The sequence below is a fragment of the Theobroma cacao genome, chromosome 5, assembly GCF_000208745.1.
Source record: "Theobroma cacao cultivar B97-61/B2 chromosome 5, Criollo_cocoa_genome_V2, whole genome shotgun sequence".
NCBI classification, from domain to species: Eukaryota; Viridiplantae; Streptophyta; class Magnoliopsida; order Malvales; family Malvaceae; genus Theobroma; species Theobroma cacao.
Window position 1 is genome coordinate 8,966,556 of NC_030854.1, and position 11,314 is coordinate 8,977,869.

General features: G+C 32.5%; 2 long non-coding RNA genes across 2 annotated transcripts in view; both read right to left on the reverse strand.

Moving 5' to 3' along the window:
- On the reverse strand, positions 6,278-7,276 carry LOC108662211. The gene is made up of 3 exons (XR_001928015.1): positions 7,239-7,276; positions 6,996-7,068; positions 6,278-6,341 (listed from the first exon to the last, which is right to left on the reverse strand). It is a non-coding gene; the product is annotated as an uncharacterized LOC108662211 (long non-coding RNA).
- The window catches only part of LOC108662206, a 4,640-nt gene continuing 3,447 nt past the window's right edge, over positions 10,122-11,314 (reverse strand). Inside the window, exon 3 of the long non-coding RNA XR_001928010.1 lies at positions 10,122-10,161. This is a non-coding gene — a long non-coding RNA (uncharacterized LOC108662206). The remainder of the gene's footprint in view (positions 10,162-11,314) is intronic.

The following is an 11,314-nucleotide window of genomic DNA, read 5'->3' on the forward strand; positions in this document are numbered from 1 at the left end:
TGTCACTTTCCCATTGGCCCATTTTTAAAATTTCATCCATTTGTTTCCAAATTTTCACCATACACTTGTCCCACATATCCATAGCTTAGATAAAATTCTCAGACTTATCCAAAGTCTCGGTGGAGTAATTTTTTAAAATTTACACTTTTGCCCCTGTAAAAGTGAAAAATTATATTTTTGCCCAAAAAACTGAAAAATTACCCATAGACATATTTTTCATCCCTTATACTCATACCATTCTCCAATTTGTCAACTTTGATCTAAATTCTCTCAAAATCTCAAATTTTGTCCGCGGGTGGTAAAATTACGATTTTGCCCCTACACTCTAGAAATCACCAGAATTAAACTTTTTCACTTCCTATCAGTAAATTATACTCCAAATAGTTAATCTTGATCAAAAATTTCACTCCATGATCAAATTATTATCTTAGGTGGCAAAATGACGATTTTACCCCTAAACATCCAAATTTCCAATTTTACCCCAAATGAACCCTCGAACTCCGAACAATCATTTTTAGTCATTCATTGACTATAAAATATTAAATTTCATCCTACAATTCCTATTTGAACTAGTTCGAGGTTATATCAACTCAAGTGTACCATTAGGTACAATACCGAGTTTCGTCTATTCTTAGGTGCTTTTCCTAGCATAATAACATGCTACTCAGTGCATGTATGTCACGACATGTGTTTATAGGGTCAGGTTTTACAGTAAAACTATATGGTGTCCTAGTAACGATAGTGTCTGACAGAGGACTATAATTTACGAGTTAATTTTGGAGGAGATTGCAAGTGGCCTTAGGCACAAGATTGGATTCTAGTTCTATTTTATAGAATTATTTTAGTCCAATTTCGTTATTAAATATTAGCTAAGTCCTCAATTTTCAATTATAATTTATTTATTTTTAGTTGTTTTTATAATTAGTTTATTTTTAACTGAGTTATTTTAATTTTATGTTATTCTTTTTAATTTAGTTATTATTTATTAGTTTTTATATTTTTTTAGGAATAAAAGAATTGGGCTTAATTTGGAATGTGAGATGTTGAAAGACCTGAAAGTTTGCTTGCATATGCTTTAGTGTTTTGGGCATAACTCGAGTTACAAAACTCCCAATAATACGATTCTTAGACCATTCGAAATCTAAGAGATAGAGCTACAACTTTCATGGGATCACTTTACCCAGTTCTGCCTCGAAGATAGAGAAAATTGCATCTGAAAATGGTTGGACGTATTGTGCCGGGAATGGAAAATTGTAAAAATTGACAATTGATTTTTTGGGCCTCTCATTACACTTTTAAGCCTAATTAAACCCTAGATCAGCTTAAGGAACTTTAGGTTAAGCTTATTAGTATAAATAGGATATGTTTAACAACATTAGAGAGACAACCTTTGGAGATTCAATAAGCTAGAAGTTGAGGCTGAAATTTGGAGATCAAGGTGGCAAGTATTGTTTTGTTTTCTTCCTTGGCTTTTATTGTTCTTGTTAGTTTCAATGGTTGAATTTTATACAATGGTATTTTATTTGGCAATTATGAGTAGCTAATTTTCTTATTCTAGGATTGTAATTGAACTCACATGTAATCTAAGTTTTTAATCTCTTTCTTACTTATTTTTAATGAGATTTGAATTGTTTATTCCAATTTGTTCTTAATGCTTTTAATTGCTTGGCCTCCAATTAAATTGATCTAGGAACCTAAACAAACTTGGGAAAGGGAGTTTAGTGTAGAGTAAAATTGGGATAGGATATGATCATATTAATTGATTTGCGTATAGGATAGAGATATACCTATAGGCCATATGTAGCCAAATTAGAGCCTGAACTTAATGAATCTATTTTAATTTCAATTCACATAGGGATATAGTGTTTTGGTTAAAATAAATATTTTTATAAGATGAGTTAGGAGACCCTTATAAATAATTTAGGACTCTAGGTTAGCAATTCAACCCATTGAAATAAGTTAAGGAAGAGAGGTAAGATTTAGATGAAGTGTGAGGGATATTGTAATCTTAGGCTTGTTTGATTTGATAGTTTCTTTAGTTATTATTATTTTTGATTTTTCTTGTTGGTTTAAATTTTAGTTAATTAGTTTAGTTGATCAATTAATTTTGAGTGTTTGGATAAGATTAAATTGTTCTAATTTTAGTACTTAGTAAAATTTTAAATCAATTCTATGTGGGATCGATACTCTACTTGCTAATATACTATCTATTCGATACGTATACTTGTGTAGTAGGATTTTAACTAACATCCACCCACAGACAGATGGCTTATCCGAGCGCACCATCTAGATGGTTGAAGATATGTTGAGAGCGATTATGCTCAACTTTGGAGTTTTGTGGAACTATTATTTGCTTTTGGCCGAGTTTGCGTATAACAATAGCCATCAAGCAACAATTGGTATGGGTCCTTATGAGGCTTTGTATGGGCAAAGATTTAGATCGCCTATTGGTTCGTTTCAAGTTGGGGAACAAAAGCTCTTAGGGTTGGAGATGGTCCATGAACTAGAGCGATGCATTCAGGTGATATGAGGAAGGATGTTAATGGCTCATAGGCACCAAAAGTCTTACGTTGATAATAAGCAAAAACCTTTAGAGTTTGAAGTTGGCGACTATGTGTTTTTAAAAATTTTGCCAACCAAAGGGGTTTAGAAATTTGGGAAGAAAGGGAAAATGAGCCCTAAGTACATCGGACCTTTTGAAATATTAAAGCGCGTGGGCACAGTTGCTTATCAGTTGGCATTACCGCCTAATTTGTCTTATGTTCATCCAGTTTTCCATATATCCATGCTTAGGAAATATGTTCTTGATCCTTCGCATGTGATATGATATGATGAAGTCTAATTGCAAAATGGACTTAGTTATGAGGAACAGCTCGAAGTAATATTCGTTCGGCAAATAAAACGGCTTCGCTCCAAGGACATTGCTATGGTGAAAGTATTGTGGTGAAGCCATTCGATTGAATAAGTCACATGGGAACTCGAGGAGGAAATGCAAAAGAAATATCTGTTGGATTAGGATTTTAGTGGATTGATGTGATTGTGTAAAGCATGGATTTCAAAAAATTTTTTTTATAAAGAAAGCAAGCAATTTAATTACACAAGCAGAAACACACATCATTCTTATTGCAAGTAACATAATCACATCTTTAAAATAAATAAGAATCTATTAAGTAAAAAAAACATACCTTTTATTTTGAGATTCTTATTTTCGGATACCACCACACCAATGAATGATTTCTCGACCAAACAAGTTTACCACTTATTCTTTAAGAATGCTTTCAACTTGAACCTTGAGTGGACAAGGTGTGGAATGCTAAACTATAAGATGGCAACCGATTTTGTCTCTCTTTGCTTCCTAAAAATTAATGGCTATTTTCTTTCATAAAATTCAACCAAGAATGGGAGAAAGGAAGAAAGATACGGCAAAGTTTGGAGGAGGAGGAGAGAAGTGACGGTTGAAATTTTTCCTTTTTTTTTCTTCCAATCTCTTCTCTTTTTATTAAAACTCTTGCCTCAAAGGCTTAATCAAAATCAAACACCTTTGAATTGATCATGACCATCCATTTAGAGTTATGGAGCATCAAACATGCTCCATAATTATGAAAATTAAAATTAATGAATAAATAATTTAATTCTTTAATTATCATTTAGAGTTCTTGATAAAATAAAACTCTTTATTGAATAATAACTCTTATTTTATTATTATCCATCTTTATTTAAAAAGAATTAATAATAAATAAAATAGTAATAGTCAAACATGGGGTCTCCTTTTATTAACATGGTTATCTAGATTTATTTTGCAAGAATCCTCCTAGCATTATCTTAATTTAAGACAACTCTTGTCTTTAATTAAGACAAAAATATTTTTTCTTGTCTAAATTGAGACAAATATGTTTTCTTGTCTAGATTAAGACAAAAAATATTTTTCATATCTTAAATTAAGACAAACATATTTTCTTGTCTAAATTAAGACCAAACATGTTTTCTTATCAAATTAAGACGAACATGTTAAAGCTGCCATTTTTGTACACAATTTAATTAATCAAATAAAACATGCATTCCAACTTAAACAAGTTGAATTCTATGAAGCTAAGTGGTGAATCTATTTGGACATAGGTATTCCAAGCTCCAATAAACTTAGAATTATTCTTAATCTCATTAAAAAAATAATTCAAGCTTATTAACCAAGAAATTACTCCACTAAAGATTCATAGTTGTATTCTTAGATTAACTATAATTACAAGAAATAATTCAATACTTGATATTAATTATTAGTTGTCCAATTGAAAACCTTATATTGTGAACCCTCATAACCATCCAATGACAAAAGGTGAAATTACTGTTTTACCTTTTATGTCAATTTTGTCCCTAGTCTCAAATTTCATCCAATTAGTGATTCAGTACTCTAAATCTAATCTGTTGAGTATCTATATGTGATGAGTAGCTAATTCATCAATCCACTGGGCCTAGATTAATCACCAATTTTCCTGAAATCATTAGAAGTGATGTTAATGGTATGAACTCCATTCTTTGGATATATGTTCCCAGATGTTCATCTTGATTATAATCCCAAAATACGGAGACTAGATCGATGCTTTATGATGATCATGCTCATGGTACATCAAAGATTATAAGGAGATTAAATACGAGTCCACTATCCATCAAGAGTTCAGCTCTACTATAAGTAAATGCATAAGTGTGAGATCAAGATTTAAGTAACGGTTAAACTTAAATTTGATTCTCACATGATTCCAGTTAATGTTATAGTGTCATTACTCGAAGTCAACCATTTTGATTATTTGAGCTTATCATTCCCTTGAAATGAATCACATTCGTTTCGTTGGAAGTAATCTGAACACTACAGCCTTACCACAATAAAGAGACCAGCTTTATTATATGGTTGTGAACAGTTTTTAGATTCAATTAAAATACATGTCTCTTAAGTATGACTCTTCATACAAATGTATTTTAATATCTCAATAGAATCATGGTACCTTAGTAACTAGATAATGAATGCTGACTTAAAACAACTCTTAGTCTTATTATCAAAACGTACTTTCATTACAAATAAATTTAATGACATTAAGCATGAGAATATACTTGCTTTCCAAGGCACCATATTCTCAAAATTCCTAACAATATCCCCACTTATATAAAGATTAAAATTGTAACTTGTGGAGTATGATTTGAAATTTGGGGAAGAATTTCTTATAAGGAGGGGAGAATGTAACACCCTCAATTTTCGATGTAAAGTAAGTTAATGGATGATATGTTACGTATGCCAAGTGTTTGAGGATATATATGTAGATAAATGAAATCTTAGGCAAATTTTGAGGAAAGATGTGATAAATCCCATAGTTTGAGATTTTGATCTAAGTTTGATGTTATGTTTGTGGATTTATTTGTATGGAATTAAGTTAAATGAATGATTGGCAGTGTGATATCAACAAGGAATGATTTTGGGGTGTTAAAATTAGATTTTTGGAAGTTTTGGAAACTTAAAACTGCCTACAGGGAAAAATGTATCGATACATTCCCTTATGTATTGTACATTCTTGACAGGAAAAACAATATGGGGTGCTCTAGAGGAATTCTATCGATATATTTAAGGATGTATCTATCACAGCGTAATTTTCGAGCCATAACAGGTGCAAGGGCCCAATGGGCTCAGCCCACTAAGCCCAAGCAAGCCTATTTATATAATCTTGTACATTAATCCATATGTCTTTAAAATCTAAAATTCGTAATGTTCAAATATAATTCCGTTGAAAACAATTCATAAGACCCCATTATGTATTCATAATGGCATCACCAACCATAATATACATATATAGCTTGACAAATGAGTCTTAGCATTTCACATCAAGCATTCATATACACATAATTAGACCTTGACCGTTAGCGGAGTGACTCTGGGCACTGTTGCTAACATTTAATGTCATGGTAAACCTACCGAGCAATGGATAGGGAGGAGCACCTCGTCCTAGGACCAGTCACCTTTAACTCAGAAAATCTAGAACATGAAGTTTAAAAACGTGAGTATAAACCCAGTGAGTAAACATAAGAAGGGAACAAGCAACGTTAAGGAAGGTTTAGAGATCATGATGCACTTAAGTTCAAAAACAATGCAATTTAGTTTATTTCTTACTAAAAACCCCTCATTTAAACCCTTGGTTGTTTAATCACTTGATGATGAAGGATCCATGAACAACAAAGAAGTTGAAGAGTGAAAACTTTAGTAGAATTCAAGCAAGTCAAGCCTAATAGATTGATTCTCACCGCAGTGAAAAGGCATTCTCGCTGCAACGAAATTCTGGCCGGATAAAATCTAAGGGTTTTCACTGCCACAAAGAAAATCCACTCATGCCACATTGTACATTAAATCAAGCACATTAACAATAATCAAGTTTTCTCAATATTCAATGCAATCACATATTATTTTCATAACCTTTTCTATAGCATATAAAAAAACATATTTATAGCATATATATATACAAGCATGTATACAACCACCACCTCACCTAGCTCATGTGCATTCTGCACCGCACATAGCCAGAGTCATCGTGTGCACCCCCACATCGTGCACAACTAATGCCATCATGTGCTCCCCCCACATCGCGCACATGGCATATATCATCATCATCTTGTGCACCCCCACATCGTGCACAACTAATGCCATCATGTGCTCCTCCCACATCGTGCCCATAGGCAATCTCATCATCCACACTCCCTCACCCTGTTATCACTGGCATGTGCACTCCCACACCGCACATGCATGGTCATAATTATCAACACACAACATATATATATATATATATACCAACATAATACAATAGCACATGGATTCGTCATAGTCACATTCCACAAAATAAAAATGTTTCATCAAGGGCTTGTTCCCATGCATATTTTAAAGAAAAGGCCAATAAAACATTTCATGAAATTCATTCGAACACATACGCTTTAATCCCAAAACATTTTTATGCAAGTTCACTCACCTCAATAATGGCAACTTACAAGACTAACGTCCACAAAGTCTTAATCCTGGTAGTCCCGAAATACCATTAAAACCTATATTTACCAATAAACCATAACAACCTCAATCAAGTCATAAATTAAATCTAATAATTCTAATAAATTTACATTAGGCAATCTACCCTCTAACCTAACATTTGACCTAAATTTCTAGTCTAATTCTCAAACCCATCATATCAACTATTCCAAATGTAAAGATTCTTTACCTTGGTGAGCTTGGAGGCATGAAGATCAACAAAAACCTAATATTTTCAAGAAAAATAACTTGAAGAAATTAGGAAATAAAATCTGAAAATATACTAAATTTAAAAATTTCAAAGTTGGAAATATATACCTTTCAGCCTTAAAAATGAAGATTTGAAGCCAAAAATTCAAGTGTTGTTGAAAGTGAAGTAGAAATAGAAAATAAAGGAAACAAAAAGAGATTTTTGTTTCTCTCTCCTAGGTTTTAGAAGTGCTGGAAATTGGGGTTAGAAGCTGCAGGTTTGATGCCTAAGAAGTTTGGAGAAGAAAGAAGTAAGAAAAGAAAAGAAATGAAAGAAAATAAGGAAAATCACATGAAAAATTTGATTTTCATGGAGGTGGAATGAAAATGGCATGGGAAGGATGAGGAAGAAGAAGAAAATATCTGGTGGGAGAGGATAAGGACGGTCATGGCTGAAAAAGAAATGAGTCAAAGCTTCCTTGGGAAGCTTTAACCAAGCAAATGGCAAAATTACTATTTGACCCTTCAAGGGTTTCATTCTTTTTAATTGTATCCTCCACAATCTTTTAATTCTAATTTCTTTTCTTTTTTCTTCTTTAACACTTGTACCAATAAAATATCAAATTTATGCTCTAACGCGGTATCACCGAAATATTTAAATATTTACTTACCGTTGCTAGCTTTATTTAATAAAGACATGCGGGCCCCATTAACGTCATTTTTCTCCAAAATTTTCTCGTTCTTCTTCTCCCCCACTTAGATTGACCATGTACTCCTCATTCATGAAAAATTTTGACACTGAATAAAATATTAATATTTTAATATTATTTTATTAATAAAATATTATTTTATTTCAAAATTTCCCTCTTGTCTCCTTGGTACCCAAAATATCTTATTATGCCTCAATTCACTTCCGAATCACTTTTGATCTCGTAAATTCTTCCTTGATAAAAATTTTATTATTTTATTATTATTTTCTCACGTGCGAAAGATTTTATCTCAAACTATTCCTTTCATCTTTCATTACTTTTAAACATTATAATTAACTTCAATTGGCATCCGATAAGCTTTATTAGCCACCTTATCAAAGTACGGGATATTACAATATCGATAGATTTCGAAATTGATTAACATGTATCGATACATTGTTCCAATGTATCGATACATTTGAAGCAAAAAGCACCCAAGATCATTCTACCTTAAATATATCAATACATTGCGTAAATGTATCGATACATTTACTTGAAATTAGGGCAGATGTATAGATACATTACCAAATGTATCTATACATCATTAAAGAAAGGTAAAAATAAAAAGGGGTTTTGCGCGATTCCGCTTTATTTCTCTCTCAACTCTTTCTCTTTTTCTCTCTCTAGAAAACTCAAAACCCTAACTCCCAAATTGATTTTTAGAGCCATTTGAGGTTATTTAGAGCTTGAGAAACCATATTAGAGGTAAGATTTAATGTTTTTACTGATTATTTTTCAATTTAATCGGTTAATAACTCTAAAATCTGATTTTCTACATATTTGGTAATTTTCCTTCTTTGGTTTGGATTGGAGAATTTGGAGCTAAGTCTCATGCAATCTAGCTTCTAAGGTATGGGTTTAGCTCATTAATGAAGAATTTGAGCTTAAATAGTTGGATTGCTAAGATTTGGTTAATTGTGGAAAAGTTGGCATTTTTTTGAAAGCCAAGATTTAACTAATAATTGGATGTTTGATGTGTTCTAAAGGGGAAACGAAGTAATTGGACGCATTGGTGAGCTAGAGGATAGTTGGAGGCTAAAGTTGAGCTTAGTAGTGGGATTACCTCTAATTTTTCACCATGAATGGGTTTAAATAAAATGCATGTAATGTGTAATGCATGATAGATGCGCTGCCATGGTATTAGAATAAAATATATATGCATAGACGAATGAACCTAGGCTAAAGAACAATAGATGTGTATATGTATATATGCGAATCATGTGTGATTGTGTGCTGTGATGTGAGCCATATGGGTGGCCTATGCTTTGTGTGTCTAGACTAAGATGTTTAGAGGCTATGATGAACCCTTAGGAGTAGATTACCCTAGGTGAATGATATGATGAGACGATTTGATTAAATGATGCCTTGGAGATTTACAAACACTTAGAACCTAACCGAGCTTAAAGACGATTGAAGCTGGATAAATGTGGATTGAGGTTCGATGAGGAAAATGTGAATGATAAATGCATGATGGCCTTATTTATGGATTCGTGTTTCCGTTCGAGGAATGAATTCCAGATGCTGATTTGATTTGTGGTGGAGTGGAGTTCCGTCCCCTTGTGTCACGACCTGGTACTCCCCTCGAGCCCATGACAACTGCCGCGGTGTCCCGATTGACACTCATTACCCGAAATGTCAATCGAAACCCCGTAAGACATTAATATCAGTTTCTCATTTCCCCTGTAAGTAACCGTTTCCAAATATCATGTTCTAAAAGATTTTAAGCTATTTCCAACTTAAATCAATAAAAAAAATGATTTTTGTCTCACACGGGCATTTTAGTCATTTTTTCCTAAAAATTTTGAAACCAACTAAAAATGTAGTATGCGAGTATAAAACCCATAATTCATAATCAAAAATAAGTTTAAACGTCTAAAACCTTCATTTAAAATAAAATTATGACTAATTGAATATAATAAAAATATTCAATAAAATATTTTATTTTCTTATAAAATAATATTTATAGAGTTACCGGTAAATAATTTTTGTAGTATAAAAGCTAAATAAATTCATACATACTGTAATACAGATAACCAAAGTATAAAATTTAATTTACAGTGACATGTGGGCCCATGAACGACCAAAAGTATCAAAAGCGATAAACCTACAGTTTTTGAGGATGCAAGTCCAACTGTAGCCCTCAACGAAATGAGCTATCTACCGACTATCCTGAGCCTGAAATGGGTGGAAAGTAGGGTGGTGAGATTATATAATCTCAGTGAGTAAACAAATACCATCTAAAATATCTAAAGCTGAGTGAATGGAGATAGATAAAATATATTAGCATAAAAATGATTTTCAGCATTTCGAACTCATTTTAATAAGATAAAATAGATTCATTTCACCAAAATAAACAACGAGGCTTATGATTTCCTGAAATGTTTGGCTCGTGCCAAAATCATTCTCATGCTCAGTTATCAAGGATACCTTGGCTGAGAGCTATCTCAACCGAGTCCGCCAAGGCTGTTAAAAAGTTATGTACGCATAAATCATGTTTTTATTTTGAAAACATAGCTGTTCCTTGGCGTTGTGTAAAACCCGACCCTATAAACACATGTCATGACATACATGCACTAAGTAGCATGTTATTACGCTAAGAAAGTTCCTAAGAATAGACGAAACCCAGTATTGTACCTAACGGTACACTTGAGTTGATTTAACCTCGAACTAGTTCAAATAGGAATTGTAGGATGAAATTTAAAATTTTACAGTCCAGGAATGACTAAAAATGATTGTTCGAAGTTCGAGGGTTCATTTTGGGGAAAAAATAAAAATTTTGATGTTCAGGGGCAAAATCATCATTTTCCCACCTAAGATAATAATTTGATCATGAAGTGAAAATTTTTACCAAGATTAACTATTTGGAGTATAATTTAATGATCGGAAGTGAAAAATTTCAATTCTGGCAATTTTTGAAACATAAGGGCAAAACGGTAATTTTATCACCCCAGGGTAAAAACCATAATTTTCACCACCCAAAACTTGTCAAAATTATAGGATTTATTTATTTTTGGTATGAATAACTATGGTATTCTAAGTGGTGAAAAATTGAAGTTTAAAGGACAAAAATTAAAAACGGGCCAATGGGAAAGTGACACATGGCACTTTTTAATGATTTAATATTTTTTTTAAAGGAAAGTCAACCCATTTAAACCCCACATCAGGTGATGGCCGGCCATAAGGAGAGAACAAGAGAGAAAATAGAGAGGAAAGGAAGAAAAGAGAAAAACCAAAGGAAAACTAGAAAATTCAAACGGGAAATCACGTTTTTTGTCCGTTTACATGTCTAACGGTAAGATTTTTCGACTTTAGCTTGATTTCTACCTTT